Source organism: Rhinolophus hipposideros (assembly GCF_964194185.1).
Source record: "Rhinolophus hipposideros genome assembly, chromosome: 1".
In the NCBI taxonomy this organism is placed as follows: domain Eukaryota; kingdom Metazoa; phylum Chordata; class Mammalia; order Chiroptera; family Rhinolophidae; genus Rhinolophus; species Rhinolophus hipposideros.
In genome coordinates this window covers 62,191,244-62,210,899 of record NC_138047.1, presented here as the reverse complement: position 1 = coordinate 62,210,899, position 19,656 = coordinate 62,191,244, and the positions used below count along the sequence as shown (strand labels likewise).

The 19,656-nt window shown below is 37.0% G+C and overlaps 1 protein-coding gene across 8 annotated transcripts in view; it reads left to right on the top strand.

Annotated features, from left to right (window-relative positions):
• WDFY3 (WD repeat and FYVE domain containing 3) overlaps positions 1-19,656 on the top strand; it is a 248,184-nt gene that overhangs the window by 68,771 nt on the left and 159,757 nt on the right. The window lies entirely within an intron of this gene.

The window sequence follows — 19,656 nt, the reverse complement described above, 5'->3', positions numbered from 1 at the left end:
GTGGTAGGCTTGTTTGAGGATTGAAAGAAACTCAGATTTATTTTGTCATGAAAAGCTACCCAATTTATTTTGATGTAATAAAGAACCCAGTTTTATTTCCCCCTTTCTGTCTGATGCTGGAAATTTTTCTGGATCTGAGGGACGTGGACTTGCCTGGCTCTTCCCTCCCTGAGCCGGGTCCTGTTTGCCTCAAGGTTTATTACACATTTCAAGTTATCGTCTCTGTCTCAGACAGTCAGTTCCATCCTCCCCTTGAGGATGGAGAGATCTGTCCTACTTTGTTTGTGCCATGCTAACAGTCAGGTTTTTTTCTTGTTGCTTGAAAAGCAGATAAAGTTTACTTTAAGGGGATTTTTAAATGCCAGAGGATTAAAAGGAATGAATAGGCAAGATTGAGGAATAGCTAAGAATCACTTTAGAAAAAAATAGCTCCTCATATCTGATTTGAATATGATTCACTTGCCACTAACTTAAGAAATGAAATGGTTGTTAATTAAGTAATTTCAGTTGTCTAATGTAAATATATAGTTTTTATATAACGCAGTGATTTGTTGGGCTTAGTTTAATTAAATTCAGAAGTATTACAAAGTAATTATTTCCTAAGAGCTATAAATTTAATGAAGGGATAGGCACAACAATTCTGAAGGATTTAATATTATCGTTTATTAGTATGTGTTCTTGCACAATGTTTATTTTGTGTGTATGTATTTCTAATTTCCAAAAAACGGTATTGTGATACATATTTCATCCTATTTCTTAGTTCTTTTCACTCTTCACTATGTTTTTGAGACACACCTGTGTGATAACATACTTTTAAATGAGTATGTATGATTGAGCATCAACCCTATTTTACTTACTCCTTTTCTTAGTGATGGTCAGTGATGGACCTCTAAATAACTTTCAAGTCCCCAGTTACCACAAATAACAGTATAGTAAATATCCATTTGCAAGTCCTTACCCATAGGATTTCTTTGGGATATATGCTGGTGAGTAGAATGCAAGATTCTGAGTAATGCACGATTGCTTTACAGATTCTCTACCAGTTTTTTTTCTCACCAGTCATGTATGTGGGGCCTGTCCACATATCCAAGAATGCAGGTTATTTTTCAGCATTTGTTTATTGCTAATCTAATAGGTGTAAACTGGCATGTCCTTATTTTAATCTGCATTTCTTTGATTTCTAACTAAATTAAAACATCTCTTGATATGTTAGATGGCTTTCCTGTTGCTAGTTCATTTCTTTTTCCTCTTTTTTTTTTAAACTGCGATTACTGTATTTTTATTGATTTTGGAATTCCTGTTAAACTCTGAATTACAGTCAGAGTTTGTACAATCAGTGCAGTTTTAGATATTTCAAGTATGTGTCATCTCACTTTTTGCTTGGTTTACAGTGTTCTTTGCTGAGCCAAAATATTTTATTTTAATGGAATCACATTCATTTTATTTTTCCATATGGTAGCTATTTTGAATTTATGCTTAAGAAATACTTACCTGATTCATAAAGATAACCTCGTATTATTATTTTTTTTCTATTAACTTCATAGTTTTACCTCTTAGTTTGGGATCTTTAATCCACCTTGATCCCACCTATATGGGTTTTGGTAGGAGTTTATTTCATTTTATTTTTAAGGTGAGTCAGTTTCCCAATGGCACTTACGTAGCAATCATATCATTTCCTGTGACCTTTATCACATATTAAGCCCCCAGTACATACATGTGTCTCCATTTCTGAGCTCTCTCATGTGCACCTTGGTCTGTTCTTACGTCAATCAGCCACTGGTTTTATTGCCATGGTTTGGAACAGGGTTACTTAACAAAATCTAAATATTATGTAATTTAATTTTAAAGTTTCATGATCATTGTTAACTCTTATCTTCCTTAAGGACATTTACATTATGCTTCAACTGGTAACCATTGTGATCTTTGAAACATAGGTTTTGGAAACCCTTCATCAGTTTCTTTAAATGTAATTGTATTAGAATTCTAAATCCATGTCTTTACATATAATTAAATATAATTCATTCATGGGTCTCTTTTCTTTCCATTTTGTTAAAATGTTAACTTTTGCTCTTTATGAGAAATCTGGATTTGAAATTAAATGAGTTGTCTGGAGTTTGAGAGTATACTAACTGGTATAAAAATTTTTAAAGCATTCAAAAATTAAAGGTGAATTAAGGTTGTTTTTTGGGGGGCGAGGGGAATCCTGGATAAATAGTTGCAAAGTTTCATTGTTGGAACAGGTTACTTTGAAAAACGTGTGCAAATATTTCAAATAATCAAAATTGGTATAACTCTCAATGCTTTTGAATGAATTAGTATATGTTCTACTAGAAACATAAATGCATACATAAACCATAATGAACTAAAATGTCTTGCAATGACTGTTTTGACCATAGAGTATCTTCCTTTCATGTAATTACAAAAAGAAAAAGAAAACTGAAAAGGAGTGTATGTTTTCTTGAATCCTATCTCTTTGTGTCCTGCTATTCTCTACCTAGAAAATTTTGCTCAATCCAAATTTTAATTTTTAGAATGCATGTGCACTTTCTAGGAGGAAGTTAGGTAACAAAATGAAAATTTATACCCTTCATCTATGGAAACATTTATTTCTTATAGCTTATGTTTTTTATTTAAGCAATTAGTTTCAAAAGCCTAAACATTTGAAATAAAATAAATAGATTATGTATTGAATTTTAATCTCTAAACACTAACCCTGCAGACAAATATTTGAACTAGACTTCAGTTGTATAGCTTTCACCTTTGCCCCACAGCTCTACCTGAGGTGTTAAATGTAAAATGTAAAAAGAGACCAGCAGAACGAGAATAACAGCTGGGTGTGCTTGGGCCTCAGCTCTAGAATAAAAGTCAGAGCTTTTTTAGATCCTTCCTTCAAAATAATGAGAGTGAGGCTTTATTATAGAATGTTAAAATAATAAATAAATAAATTTAGGAAACAGTCATCTTCCCACTATGCCAGTTTATTCAAGGTAACATTGTATATATTTTATTACATGGCATTCCTCTTGAGAGGAGGATGAGACTGTTATAAGAAAAATGTGGTAAACAGAGTTGTATTTTGAAAATTATTCACATTAGTAATTTACTTCCCCAGAATAAAGTGTAATATATTTATTATTGTCAGTATTTCAGATGGATTTATAAAATGTATTAAATAGCTAACTGATAAGAATAGGGTTTCTTTTCTCAATCTTCCCAAAGGCATTTTTAAAAATAGGCTACATGTGACCAACAGTGAAATGATGTAATTAGGACATGGCTATTTATGGTAATCATTCTTGTGTTTTGGTACAGTGGAAGGATAGAGAAATGTAGTTTTCTTACTGTCTTCTCCTTTCCTTCCATCCCTTCACTCCTCTCTACCCCTTCAGTGAGAATGTACCCCTCATCCATGAGGATGTAAATACATTTTTATATTTAATTTGCAGAATATCTAATGCAAAAATTACAAGGAACACAATAATATTCTGATTAGCAAAAGGTTATATCCAGTAGCAAGTATTTTTTTGTCCTTAAGATTCATACAGTACTACTTTATATTTCAAAGTATGTTTCCTTAAGTATTTCATAAGTTTCCTAATTGTTTTTCATTCATGCAATTCTATTAAGTGAATAAAGAGTATTTACAAAATAAATTGGATAGAGGAATTTATGAAAAGCTAATAAGTAAGGTGTCAGTAGGAAGATTTCCTGCCTTACTCTATCCATCCAACTGTACAGCCAGCCATCCACATATAATACATTTATTAATCATCTTCAGTATGTCAGGTACTGTGGCAAACACTAAAAAGTTGAATAAAGAAAAACATAGGTCACGAACCTCACACTAGATTCATTTTCAAGGAATGATGGTGGAGCTGCCTGTTTACTGGAGATGCCCTCTGTAAATTCTAAGATGTTTTTACCACATTTGTGATAGGTTGAGAAATAGCCCCAGATGGAATCAGACTAAGTTATTGGCTGTTGACTGTTGGTACGCCCCGGTGGAGAGGTTTGATGTGGATACTTAGTGCATTTTTTCTAGGTGATGAGAATGAGTGTGTGGAGATTTGGGACAGGTGGGTGATAGGCAATGCAAAGACATAACTCAGAGAGTAAATGACCAAACATCCTTGCAACAGACAGCAAAGAGCTGGCAGAAAAATTATATATTGGTTTTCATTTCCTTCATTACTGACAAAATTGTGAGGCCTTTCATATATTTGTGGTGGTCATTCATTTCCCTTTTCTGTAAAACGCTTATTTGTTTTTTGTCCATTTTTCTTTTTTTAATTTTTTTTATTAGTTTCAGGTGTACAAAACAATGTAATAGTTAGACATTTATCATTTATATCCCTCACACGGTGATAACCTTCCTCCCCCAATCCACTACCCCTCTGACATCGCATACAGCCATTATATTTCCACTGTCTCTATTCCTAATGCTGTACTCCGCTTCTTGTAACCATATATATACATACATAAAATTGTAGTTGACTTTCATTATTGTTCCGCTTCAGCTTCAGGTGTACAGTGCAGTGATCAGGCATCTACATCATCCCTGAGGTGGTCTCCCTAATAAGACAAGTGTCCATCGGATACCTTACAAAATCTTTACAATATTATTGATAACATTCCCCAAATTGACTTTCGTATCCCCGTGGCAATCTTATGGTTACCAATTGTGCTTTCTAATCCCCTCACCTTCGTCCTTATCCCCACCCCGCCCCCCCATCTCGTAACCCTCAGTTTTTCCTCTATGTCTCTGAGACTGTTTCTGATTAGTTCATTCATTTATTCTTTTATTTAGCTTCCACATATAAGTGAGATCATACGGTATTTGTCTTTCTCTGTCTGACTTATTTCACTTAGCATAATGTTCTCTAGGTCCATCCACGTTGTTGCAAATGTTAAGATTTCTTTCTTCTTTATGGCTGCCTAATACTCCATTGTATAAATGTACCACAGTTTCTTAATCCAGTCGTCTACCGATGGGCATTTGGTTGTTTCCATGTTTTGGCTATTGTTTATAGTGCTGCAATAAACATAGGAGTGCATAAATTTTTTCGAATTAGAGTTTTAGATTTCTCTGGATAGATACCCAGGATTGGAATTGCTGGGTTATAAGGTAGTTAGTTCCATTTTCAGCTTTTTGAGATACCTCCATACTGTTTTCCATAGTGGCTGCACCAATCTGCAGTCCCACCAACAGTGCACGAGGGTTCCCTTTTCTTCACATCCTCACCAGCACTTGTTGTTTGTTGTTTTATTGATGATAACCATTTTGACTGGGGTGAGGTGGTATCTCTTGTCCATTTTTCTATTGGGTGGTTTTCCTTTCTCTCATTGATTTGTAATTATTGTTTACATATTTTGGATCTAATTATTTTTTGTTCATTATAGGTGTTGCAGATATTTTGTTGCTGGTTTGTATCTTGTGTTTATTTTCTTTCTGTTGATTTTCATGTACAGAAATTTTTAATTTTGATAAGATTGATGTTTGTGTGTGTGTGTGTAGTTTTTGTTTTTGTTTGAAAATTTCCATGATAAAATTTTTTTTATGTTTAATTTCAAAATTAATTACAAGTTGAAGGCTCAGAAAATGCAGCCCCTTTCGTCATTCGTGTGCTGATTTGGATGGCACAGCACAATATGACTACCCTCCACTGAAAGTCTGCTCCATGCCAGACACTCTCTTGGTATATGCCTTAATCGATACACTTAATGTCCTGTTTCACATTCAAGGAAACAGGGAATAAGGGCAGGTAGGTACAATTTCCAAGTGGTAAAGATGGGATGTGAATACGTGTCTTCTGATTAAATTCAATGCTTTTTTTTCTTTCTTTTTTTTTATTAGTTTCAGGTGTACAAAGCAATGTAATAGTTAGACATTCAAACCCCTCATAAAGTGATAACCCACCCCATCCCAAGCTACTACCCCTCTGACATCTTATATAGCTGTTACAATACCATCGACTATCTTCCCTATGTTGTACTCCACATCCTGTGACTATATATACCTATATATTTACTTATAGTTGACATTAAATGTTATTCTACTTCAGCTCTTTGGATGTACAGCACATTGGTCAGGCATCTACACCGTCTATGACGTGATCCCTCTGATAAGTCCAGTGCCCATCTGGCATCTTACATGATCTTTACAACACTGTTGATTATATTCCCCATACTGTATTAACTACCAATTTGTATTTCTTAATGCCTTCACCTTTTTTACCCTGCTCCCCGACCCCATTCCCATCTATCACCCTTATAGATCTAGTACCTATCTGGCACCATACCTAGTTATTACAATATTATTGACTATATTCCTTATGCTATACCCTACATCCCCATGACTACTGTATAACAACCAATTTGTACTTCTTAATTCCTTCCCCTTTCACCCATGCTTAACCCCACTCCCATCTTAAAGGAGTCCTTATAAGAGTCCTTGTAATACTGGTTTGGTGGTGATGAACTCCTTCAGCTTTTGATTGTCTGGGAAGCTCCTTATCTGTCCTTCAATTCTAAATGACAGCCTTGCTGGGTAGAGCAATCTTGGTTGTATGTTGTTGCTTTTCATCACTTGGAATGTTTCCTGCCACTCCTTTCTTGCCTGCAAAGTTTCTGTTGAGAAATCAGTTGAAAGTCTTATGCGCGCTCCCTTGTAGGTAACTAACCATTTTTCTCTTGCTGCTTTTAAGATTCTCAATTTGTGTTTAACCTTTGGCATTTTAGTTATGGTGTGTCTTGGTGTTGCCCTCTTTGGGTTTATCTTGTTTGGGCTTCCTGGGCTTATGTCCATTTCCTTCACTAGGTTAGGGAAGTTTTCTGTCATTATTTCTTCAAATAGGTTTTCAATTCCTTGCTCTCTCTCTTCTCCTTCTGGTACCCGTATAATGTGAATGTTGGTATACTTGATATTGTCCCGGAGACCCCTTAAACTCTCTTCAATTTTTTGGATTTTTTTTCTTTTTGCTGTTCTGGTTGGTTGTTTTCTGCTACCTTATCTTCTACATTGCTGGTTGGATCCTTTGCTTCATCTAATCTACTGTTGATTCCCTGTAATATATTCTTCATTTACATTATTGTATCCTTTATTTCTGATTGATTCTGTTTTATGGTTCCCATCTCCATTTTTAAGCTTCCAATCTCTCTATTGAAGTTCTCCCTGAGATCCTTGAGAATTCTTATAACCAGTGTTTGGAACTCCAAGTCTAACAGATTTCTTATCTCCATTTTGCTTAGTTCTTTTTCTGGAGCTTTGTTCTGTTTTTATTTGGGACACGTTTCTTTGTCTCCCCATTTTGGCTGCCTCCCTGTGTTTGTTTCTATGTGTTAGGTAGGGCTGCTATGTCTTCCAGTCTTAGTAGAGTGGCCTTATGAGTAGGTGTGCTGTGGGGCTCAGTGGTGCAGTCTTTCTGGTCACCTGAGCCACGTGCACCACGTGTGTCCCTTGTGTGGGTTGTGTGTGCCCTCCTCTTGTAGTTGAGCCTTGGTTGATAATTGCACGTCAATGTGAGGGACTGACCCTTGGGCTCACTGGTTGTGAGGACTGGGCTTGACTACAGTGGAAGAGTTGTTGTGCAGGGGCTGACCCTACAGAGCAGGATCTGCCTCAGCAGGACTCTGGTGCCTGCCCAATCTGCCCCTTGGGTGTGTCGTTCTTAAAGGCAGCCTGGGCGATACACCAGCTTGCTTTCAAGCTGGCCACTGGGGCAGCCAGCCCTAGGACCATCTTGGAGGGGATCTGCTATAGGTCTACTAAAGCCACAGCCTGTGCCCACCTGGGGCCACCCTGAGGAAGCCAGAAAGAAATCCGCAGATGGCTGCTGCCCGTGCTGTGCTTGGAAGCGTCTTTGAGAGGCCAACCCTTACATGAACCAAGGTCGGCTGCCGCTAGTGCCAGCTTAGGGCTGCTCAGCCAGAGGTACAGGACATGCTCAAGCCAGATACTGCTTGTCTGGGTTCTGCGAATCTTTGAGAGACTCTAAGAAATTCTGCAGGTTGAACCAAGGCAGGCGATCTACACGAAAAAGCCACTGAAAGCGCCTGGATGTGCCTGAAAGTTGGGTGGGGCAGGGTCTCAAATCACCAGGGCAGGGGGAACCAACAGTGGAGACTCAGAAATGGTGGCCGCCTGTCTTCAGGCACTGGGAAGGGGGCGGGCTCAACAAAGAAACAGTGGCCTCCGCCAGCTCACCTGTCCCTGCCCCCTTTCCATCTGCTGCCCCAGCGCTGGAGCTCAGAGTGAGTGATTCCGCTGGTGGGTAAGTCTGTGTGCGGTCCCTTTAGAGGAGCGCCTGTGAGTGCAGCTGTACTCAGTCTCACTCAGTCACAATCTCCCTCAATCACTACCGGTTTCCACAGGCACAAATTATGGGACTTCTCTCCCCAGCACTGGAACCCTGGGCTGGAGTGGGGCTGGTATCTCTCGCTCCTTTAGGGGATGGTGAGGGACTCCCATCAGCCGAAATAGCCCTCTGATCTTTCATGGTCACACACGGGTGTGGGACCAGCCCGTGCCATGTCTCTGACCTTCCCAGTCTGGAGGTGGCTTCTTCTGCAAGTCCTTAGTTGAAAGGCTTCAGTTCAGCTTAATTTTAGGCAATTCCCAATAGTGGTTGTTTTGTAGATTAGTTGTGATTTTTGATGTGGTTGTGAGAGAGAAGACGCAGCGTTTATCTACTGTGCCATCTTGGTTGTCTCTCCTCGATGCTCCGTGTATGTAGTTTTTTAAAGACATTCTTTCTTACCCTGAGGTTATAAAACAAATTTTCCAACACAGTCTTCTAAATAGTTTAAAAGTTCTATTTTCTCAAATAGAACATGATGAATATAAGCTACTTACTGAAAGCAGATCTAGGTAGCTGGAACAGAGAGAGATTCAGGTGGGGTGGGGGAGAGCCTTGATGAATATTTTTTGAATCAATGGTCAAATTATGACTGTGAAGATATGTTTAGATTGTTTTAGGATTAAGCAAGGTCATGAACTATCCATGATTAGTTGCCAGGCAGTAAAACTGAGGAGGCCATTTTAGGCAGAGGAAAGACCATATGGAAAAAGCATCAAGGGTTTGAATGTCATGTTCAGGAAACAGCAAATTAGGTGATACAGTATGAACGTAGAATGAGGGGAGCGCTATAGGAAAAAAACAGCTTCAAAATTAGATGCACAACAGATTTTGAGGAGCCTTTTGTGCCTTGAAAAGGGTTTTGACTTTATCCCATTGCATGCCACTTTTAAGGGAAGTTGTGTACTAATCTGTTTGGAATTCTGTAAAAATGAAATAGCCACACCATAGTGGGGATAAAAACGGGACTTGGTTCTCCCACCGTGCTTTGTATATAGTAGACACTTAAGGAATTAAATTTCAACAATGTCGTTGTATAGAATCTGTTTAGAATTTTTTCCGATAATCAGCTACAGAGTCTGCAGTGCATTCTTTTTATTATTAGTGGTGAATTTTCAATCTTTTGAAAGGATTTCATATTTAGTAATAGACAGAAGTTATTTGGAGGAAGTATGGAAACAAAGACAAATGAGCAAGCTGGGTAATTCCATTTTGGGCAAAACTTGATAAATGATGAGACTGATTTTTAGATGTGGCTTATAAAATGTTCTGAAAGCAATCTTTAAAGAGGAACTTTAAAAAGTGTTTTGAACCATGTTAGCATCATTATGTGTACATAACTTCTAAGATAACTACTTGTTAGAACAAAATTTATCAGAGCATATTAAGTTTCATATTTTGAGAAAAATAAAATTTAAGAATTCACGTTAAAAACTTTCATTCCTATGTAATCAGTCTGTGAAAAAAACCAACATTTACTTTACCAGTATTTTTGTTGCTGTCATTATTTTATTTTCTTATTTGTGAGGTCTTAGTAATACACTTCTGCACAATCTCTTGCGTTTGTCATTTTCTTTTCATCACGTTCTGATCACAGCATGTATTCCAGCTTGTTCAGTAATGACTGGTCGTTGACGCTGGTAAACTGACTTCCTCTTAGATGTTCTTGTCCTCAGTATGTTGTTGACACAGCATATCTGGCTTATTGCCTTTTGATTTGTCATCGTCTGTTTACCAACCAAACCTAACTATTAAGTAGTAATGTTTTTCCTTTTCTGCCCCTGCCTTCACATTTATAGTTCTTAATTTCTGAATTTACACCAGTTTTCATTGACTTTAAAAAAAAAATACTCTATGGGTTACCACACGTCCCAACAAAAACATTCATATGGTAATGGCTGATAACCTTTTCAAGTAAAAAACTGAATTCAAACCATAAAGAGCAAGGTTGTCTTACAAGCCCAGAATAAACACATAAGGAATTCAGAGAAAATTCTACCCCTCTTTGGCCTGTGTTAAATCACGGTAACTTATCTTTGATTTGAGCTGCCTCTAATTCATTCATCTTCTAAACTTTGTTGATTGCGTTTTACTCATTTATTGTCTTATTTGTCAGGGACTGTGCTGTGTTAGATATTAGGGAGAAAGTTGAGTAAGACGTGATCTTTGCCTTCCATAATCTTATATTATTTTTCCAGGATTGGAAAAAGACAAACAAAATGACAGTAACATAACAATGTGAGAAAAGCTGTGATAAAGACAGGCACAGGATTGTATGGCAACAAAGAAGGGGACAGCTGTCTCCAACTGGGAGATCTGGGAAGGCTTCGTAGGAGAGGCGCGGTGAGCTGGAGAGTTAAAAGCTGATTAGTAGCAATCAGCCTAATGAGATGTGCTGGAGGGGAAGGGTCCTCCAGGAGAGGGTTCCAGGTGTGTGAGGCCCAGAAATGGGAAGGCACCACAGGGAGACCTGCAGGAGTCTTGGTCTAGGTGGAGTAAAGTGGAAAGGTGGGAGATGAATGGGGTTGGATGTAGGAAGAGGCCAGGTAATGAAGAGCCTTGGAATTCCTGCTTTTCCTTAAAGCTATGGGAATCTCTCCTACATCCATTCATTTATTTTTACTGTGTACTGAGTCCTCAGCTAGGGATTGGAGAGCACAGCCTGCTTTCAGGGAATTCATTGTTTAATGAGACATACTGATAACTAAGCAAAAAGAAATTATCTTTATTTAAGTAAGTTGGTACCTTTTCAATTTAGAGTAAGTCGTTGTGAATGAAATTTTTTTCTGGTGTTTACAAACTATGAGGACTTTCTATAGGATGAGAACTAGGATTATAAATTGTAAGTGTTTAAAAATGTTATATGTAATATGTAAATTTTTGTTAGGAATAGTAAAACTAGCACATCCAGAATTCAAAATGTCTGGACATAAAATCTGATGCTAAAACATACTCAGTATATGACCATATGTAAGTATTTTAACATTCATTCCCCCGTCACCTACTGTGAATTAGGGATACAAAGTTCAGTAAGATTTGGTTGCCACCACTGAGGAAATTATAAGTTAAATGGGAATAAATGCCATTTATTAGTATATGTTAGTTACAGTAGAATAACAGTGATGATAGCTGTCCCTTTACTTTCCCTTTTATCACACATGTGCGGCCATAGACCTGTCCCTACTAGTAAACAACTTATTTAGCAAACCTCGATCCAACATATATATTTTATATGCTCTATACAAACAGACTATAAGTAAAGTACCATGGTGGACAACCATGAAAGGGACAACAAACTGCCTGGAGGTTTGAGAAAGACTTCTCTGAGAAGATGACCTTAGAGCTCAGCCACTAGGAAAAGCAGAGGAACGGACATCCTTGGCAGAATGGACAACATACACAAACACACAGAGGGGGAGAGAAGCCAACAAGCCTGGGAGATATTTTCAATATAGCAGAATTTAGTGAAGCTTCTGGCTTACTGAGAAAGGAAGCTGGAAATATAAATGGGGCCACGTGTCTAAGAACTTAGATTAAGGTGCTTCCATTTATTAGACAGTAGGGAATCAACAGAGGTTTTAAATCAGAGAAGTGGTGTGATATCTGCTTTGTTTTTCAGAAGAAAACTGAGGGAAGATGAATTCAAGGCAGAGACTAATACTTGTCAATCGTTTTAAAGAACCAGGTTTTGGTTTTCTGTTGTTTTCCTGTTTTCAATTTCATTCATTTGTTGCCCTAATTTGTTATTTCTTTCCTTCTGCTTCCTTTAAGCTTCAATTGCTCTTCCGTCTCTGTTTTTTTTTTTTTTCTTTTTTTTTTAAAGATTTTATTGGGGAAGGAGAACAGGACTTTATTGGGGAACAGTGTGTACTTCCAGGACTTTTTTCCAATTCAAGTTGTTGTCCTTTCAATCTTAGTTGTGGAGGGAGCAGCTCAGCTCCAGGTCCAGTTGCCATTGCTGGTTGCAGGGGGCACTGCCCACCATCCCTTGCGGGAGTAGAACCGGCAACCTTGTGGTTGAGAGGATGCACTCCAACCGACTGAGCCATCCGGGAGCTCAGCAGCAGCTCAGCTCAAGGTGCCGGGTTCAATCTTAGTTGCAGGGGGCGCTGCCCACCATCCCTTGCGGGACTCGAGGAATTGAACTGGCATCCTTGTGGTTGAGAGCCCACTGGCCCATGTGGGAATCGAACCGGCAGCCTTCGGAGTTAGGAGCACGGAGCTCTAACCGCCTGAGCCACCAGGCTGGCCCCTTCTCTGTTTTCTTAAGGTAGAAGTTTAAGTTATTTTTAGATCATTAGCGGTACAAATTTCCCTTTAAGAACAACTTTTACTGCATTTTATACATTTGAGTAAATTGTATTTTCATTTAGTTTAAAAGATTTTTTAATTTCTCTTGACACTTTGACTCTTGTTTTTCAGATGTGTGTTGTTTAATTTCCAAATATTTGGGGCTTTTCCAGTTGTCTTTGTTACTGATTTCCTGCTTAATTCCATTGTGATCTGGGAGCATACTTAGCATGATTTCTGTCCTTTTGAATTTGTTAAGGTGTGTTTCTACTCCTGTATGTGATCTTGGTGAGTGTTCCATGGGAGTTTGAAGAGAGTATGTATTCTGTTGTTGGATGTCATGTTCTATAAATCTCAACTATATATTTAGTTGATTGTTGGGACTGTTCAGTAAATTATATCTATTGATTTCCTGCACACTCGATGTATCAATTATTGTGTGAGGTCTGTTGAAGTCTCTAACTCTTAATAGTAAATTTGTCTCTCCCTTTACTTCTGTTTTTGCCTCACGTAGATTGATACTCTTGTTAGGTTTATACATTTTAAGGATTGTTGTGTCTTCTTGGAGAAATGACCCCTTTGTCAGTATGTAATACCCTTCTTTATCCCTGATATTTTTCCTTGTTTTAAAGACTGTGTTTCTAAATTAACATAGCTACTCAGCTGTCTTTTGATTGGAGTTAGCATGTTATATCTTTCTCCATCTCTTTTACTTTTAACCTGATTATTTATATTTATTATTCATGATTATTATTTATATTCAGCTTTCTTGTAGACATATAATTATGACATGCTTTTTAATCCACTCCGACATTCTCTGTCTTTCAGTTGGTGCATTTGGACCATTTACATTTAAAGAGATTGTTGATATAGTTGTATTAATATCTGCCATATTTGTAACTTTTGTGTTTTTCACATTTAGTCTCTGTTTATTCCTATCCCTTTTCTGTCTTCTCTGGTTTTAACGGAGCATTTTGTATGACTGGCTTTTATCTCATCTCTTTGCATAGCAATTAAATGTATTAAAAAAACAAAAACCTTTAGCGGTTGCCCTAGAGTGTACATTTTTTACCAGCCTTGTCTGCCTTAAAGTAACACTTCATTACTGAGGTATAGTGCAGTAGTATTCCCAGTTCCTCCTTCTCATCCCTTATGACATTGCTCTCATCTCACTAATTTGTAAACTATAATCACCCAATACATTACTGCTACTTTTAAAACAATGTTTTAGGTCAATTAAGGAAAAATGGAAGATTTTATTTTACCTTCATTTATTCCTTTGCTCGTCTGGGAAATTCTTTATTCTTCCTTCACTTTTGAAGGATAATTGCATTGGATATAGAATTCTAGGCTGATAGGTTTTTCTTCCAGTACTTTAAATATTTTCCTCTATTCTCTTCTTGTTAGCATGGCGTGGGTGAGAAATCTACTGTGATATTTTTGTTTCTTTATAGGAAAGGTGCTTTCCCTCCCCCACTACTCCCACCACACCCTCTTTCAAGATTTCTATCTTTGATTGTCTGCAGTTTGCGTACAATATGCCTAAATACAATCTTTTAGGTATTTGTCTTGCTTGATAGTCTCTGAACTTTCCATATCATTGGTTTGATGTCATTGATTTTGCGAAGTTCTCAGCCATTATCACTTCAAATATGCCACTGCTCCCTTCTCTCTTTCTTCTGCAAGTTTCTATTGATTTAGCTTCAAGCTCACTGATTCTTTCCTTGGTCTCATCCAATTTACTATTGAACTCATCAAAGCATTCTTCATATTTGTTATTGTGCTTTTGATTTGTAGCATTTCCTTTTGATTGTTCCTTAGAAACCTGTTGGTGTGGTTATAAAGTATGGAAGAAGGGAACTTTATATAATCATATAATTAAATCTCAATGTTTTAGTGGGCCTGTGACTCTGGGCTGTGACCTTTCACAAGGATTTCTTGTAGTTATTGCTTTCTCCAGCTTCTACCCTTATCCCCTCAGGTGAGACTGGAAGGCTGGGCCATTTGGGTTGGAACAAATGCCTTAATGCCTTTCCCTAAGGGGGGACAAGGTACAATATTTCACCCTGTTATGGTGAATGCTCTGGGAACACGTCACAGTGATTACTCTTCCCCCTCCACCTGCCAGAGCCAGGAGGGGATTTTAGAGGGGGTCTGGAGGTACAACCCAGGGAAGTTGTGATGAGGGCCCCCAGACTGTGGTTCCTGGAGTTTTTCCCTCTCATGCTAGCTCATTGTCAACCTCTAACAGTTCAGCAGTTAACATTGAAGTGTTCTACCAGTTTGTGGTTGCAGGGACTTCTGTTCCAGGTAAGCAGATTGCAGCTGTGACTCTCTGAATTCCTTGTCTCTCTAGATTTCAGGGGTTGGTTTGCCCTGCAACATCAGTTCTCCGATGGGTTTTAAAAAAAATCTTTGATTTTTACTTTATTCAACTGTTTCTTGTTTAAGAACAAGAGTGATGACTTCTGAGCTATTGACATTTTGGTGCTGACTCCCTGATTTTTAAACTTTAGCTTCTTTTTTTCCCTCCTAACTTTTAAGAACTGTGTTATTCCATAATACAGATGTACCATGAATTACCTATTCATTATAAACAATTATAATAACATGTAATGCAGTAATACCTTGTAATGTGATTATGGCTATAGGATAACTTCCCGGAAGAGGTCTTAACTAGACAACGAGTAGGTATGTTGATACTGATTGCCCTAAAAAAGACTTGATTTACATTCTAATCAATAATGGAAATGTGTGTACATTTCCATTTTTCCTGTTTTTACTATGAATGTATTTCATAAATCCTATTAGTTTTTGGCAAACTGAAGAGCAAACAGTTTTACTTTGTTTTTGTTTGCATTTCTCAATTATTACTGATTTTAAGTACCTTTTTATGTGTGTTGTGTTGCATTTCATATGTGTAGTATTTTTACTGGAGATAGTTTATTTCTGTTTCATTCTTATTTACTGTGAGGTTATTGATTTTAAGAGTTACATGGATATTCTAGTTATAAGTACTTTGCTATAAGGATTGCTAATATTTTTTCCCATTTGTTGTCTATCTTTTAACTTTGTGGTATTTTTGCTATAAATATTTTTTTCCTTTCAAGAAGAATTTACCCTAAATTATTTCATTTTATATTTGTAATATTTTATTGTTTGTTTACATTTAGATTATTAATCCATTTGGAATTAACTTTTATTTATGGAAATAATAGTTTTAGAAAATTATAAATTGATGTTGTAACCAGACTGCAAAATTGTAGTTTTCTCCACAGTATCCAGCAACCCAAAATTAGAAATGGAGAAATTGTGTGGTTGGATTCATCCGGGCATGAATAATGGTTGGGAATGTGTATAGGTGAGGAGTGCAAGGGAAGTAAAGGTACATTTGAGAATGTCATTAAAGAGATTAAATGTGGTCTGATCTCTGCTGAGAAATAGGAGATTTGGGAGGTCAAAAAGAGTAAGTGATTCCACAGATTTAGGAAGCGAGAAAGGTAAATGGTTGAAAGTTATCTCAGAGTGAGATTTCAAAACTTGAAATTTCAGAAATAGAGAAATTCCTAGTGGTGATAGGCCTCGGAAATGGCCCTGAAAGTTCTAGTGCTGCTCATGTGCGTCTCATACCTGAGGCCAGTCGCCCTGCACTGTGCCATCCACAGAGGACACTGTGAAGCCGAATGATGAACTAGAAGTTCGAGGAGATAATGTAGAATGTGAAATGTGTCAGTATTAGGCAGTCACAAATTACAGAAGCATTGTGCTACAAAAATTCTTTTGCAGGTCTTTTATAAAGAATTTTGAACACAATTTGTATAAAGATACACTTTCAGAGAATATCAGATATCTCAGATCAACTTACACAAGTTTGTTTATTCCATAATACAATTTAATTGCACTCTGTTAATCATATCAGATAACCTAACTGCCGTTTAACTATTAGGGTAAATGTGCCCTTGGGGCTCCCAAAACAGCAGTGGGGATCCTAGAAGGAAGGGTTCAAGAAGGGGATCAGGGAGATGTCAACAGTGGTGGCTGACAATGGGCAATCAACATCTAAGTGAAGTGCTCTTAAATGAAGGCACATTGCTTTTGGGTTTGGAACATGCTTTCGTCTATGAAGAGAGAAAATTGAGCACACTGAAAGGATACTTTGAGAAATTGTTCAGTTCACTGTAGGTATAGGATGCTGAGTTCACACACGGGAAGAGTAAGGGGGTGTTGGGAATATGTCTTCAGTAATTGTGTTGTGCCATGGAAATGAGATGGCTGACCTTGTAATATCTCATAGATGAGGCTAAAATGTGATAATGACTGCCTTTGAATGGCAAAAACTTAATGCTTCAGCAGGTAGAAGTTTTAAATTCTAATTCAGGACTCTATCTATAGTTGTTTTTCAGCGTACATGTTAGATTGATGGGTTATATACCAGTTTATTGGGAGCGTCTCAAAGTTTTGCCTTTATTCTTAAAAGTGTAAGAAGTTTTGCCTTTACTGTTCATAGTATGAGAAAAAAATAGTATTTTCCCCCAGAAAGTTTAAGGAAAAATAAAAAACCTGAGCAATTACTCATAATTCTTTAATGAAAGTTTAAAATTTCCCTTGGCCATATGAGCTAGCTATTTCTCTCGTGGAATTACAGTTATTTAGAAAAGCTATTCTAAGTTTTTAGCTGAGCTACTGAAAGGCAACTAGTTACTTGCTGAATGTATTTTAAAAATTAACTTGTTCTGTATCCTTCTATAATTTAAGTAATGGCAAACTGTTTAAAGGATTTGGAGTGGGCAGAGTTAAAGTGTCTGGGATTTTCAAGCATTAACACAAGAGATTAGAATAAGAAATACTGTCTGGGCTCATTGCAGTAATTATCTCATTGCTATTTAAATAACCCCCTGTTGGCAGTACAAACACTGTTCTCTTGTGAAACAAAACAGAGTTCTTATACACAATAATCTTCATAAATATTTTGAAAACTCCTAATAACATTGCATAAAAAAACCATTCTATTTGTCCTCATTATTATTATATTTTGCATATCGCTTCTATATTGCTTTATAAACCTCCTATTGAAATCCAACTAAGAAATGCATTTCTCTTTGATTTTTTTTTTGTTGTTGTTTATCGCTTTTAAGTCTCTAAACTATAATACTATAAGGGATTATGGTATTTTATTTCCCTTGCTTAAATAGCTAACTAAAACTGTAAAGGAAAAGGAATTAAATGTTTCATGCTCAAGCTGAAGGAAGAAAAGAAATAAAAGAATTACTGAATGTGACTAATGTGCTTGACACTTTATAGAAATGATGTCATTTTATGTATGCATTACACAAAAGCTGTAAGGAAAGATTTTACGGATGAGAGAAACTCATCTTTCAAGTGGGTTAAAGAGCCTTTAACCTGAAGTTACCTATCTTATGTGGGCATGTTTGAACAGCTTTGACTGAAAATTTCCTGTTTTTTTTCTTGTCTTTCACTCCTGAAGAGTATTTTAAACATGGTACTTCTTGGTCTGAATTGACTTTAAATATAAACATTGAAATGCAGACAAAGCAATGATTCAGCAATCTGACATGCTTAAGTGTTTCTTGGTAAATTAAGAGAAAAAGGAGGAATCTGAGTTTTTTCTATCACTGAGATTATATGAGCAATTTAGAAATACCAGTAAACCCATTTAGTTGATTGATACGTATCCTTTTGTATCTAATAAATATTAAATAATGGTAGAATAGCTTGATTACATCCAGTTAATGTTTGCCAATATGTGATCATGTGTGTGTTTTTTTACTAGGGTGAAAGTTGATTAGTCTATCTTCAGAAAAATCAAAAATATTTCTTTCGCATTCTAATTGCTACTTTATGCTAAATAATAAATATGCTAAACAGAGTCAAAGTTTCTACGAATTGTATAATTTAAAATAGGCACATGAATGTGAGTAAACCGGGGAAGGGCACTTGCCCGGGAGATAAAGGTCTGGATTCTCATACAATTCCTTTTCACTGTGAGATTTTGAGCAAATTGTTGTTATCTTGGGGTTTCACTTAAAGGTAGAATCTGTCCTGTCATCCGCCCACTTGTTTAAGTTGGAATGAGGAACAAAGAAGATGGTCTGAAAGGGCTTTAAAGTTTTACAGATACAGAGTAATACTTGACTTTTTTTTTTAATGACATAGACGCCTTTGATAGCTGGGGATCTCTTAAAGTACTAGAGGATCATGAATCCCCTAAATCCTATCTGCAGACTCTGGATTATGAACTCTAGCTGCAGGCTAAGGAAAAAGAGCAGAGCTATGCCATAACCTAAGATATTAGCTAATTTGTATTTTATAATTCACTTCAAATTTGTTCTTTGTTCTGGGGATTCCTAAGACTATACATACCAGCACATAGTAGGCTATTTGAATATATTTGTTGAAATCTTTGTATTTGGAGGACTTATCTATTTTCCAAGAACACTTTTGAACTGGACTAACTTTTGGTTGTTATTTCGTAGTAGAGGTTCTCCTTGGCCCTTTGCCTATACGTCTAAGCACTCGTCCCTGCGATTGAACCCCTTAGGGCGTATTAAGTGCTTTTTGCACAGCAGTCACTCACCCAGACAAGCCTGTGTCTTTCTGCTCCTCACCTGTGGTGAGTCACGTCATGGCCTCCTGTTGCAGTCTAGCTAGTACATACACATATGTCCATAGCCACATACGGAATTCACTCAAAATTCTCCAGGAAGAGCATGTTTAAGATGCTAGTTTTTCTTACAGTTTAAAAAAAAATCAATAGACAGATGTTTAGTAAATAAAGCTCTAGCCTAGCAGTAGTCTTTCATTTCTTAAGAAATGGCCTTCTGGCTTACGTGGTGAAGCAGCAAAATGAAAATCTTCAAGTTATTCCTGCTTTCCTACAGATTAAAAGGCAGATTGCCTTTCATCCAAATTCCTTATATCCATAATAGCCTCCCAGCCATCCTGATTCCTCTTGTAAGATATCCTGTTTTTGTGTCTGAAATGAGCTAATTGC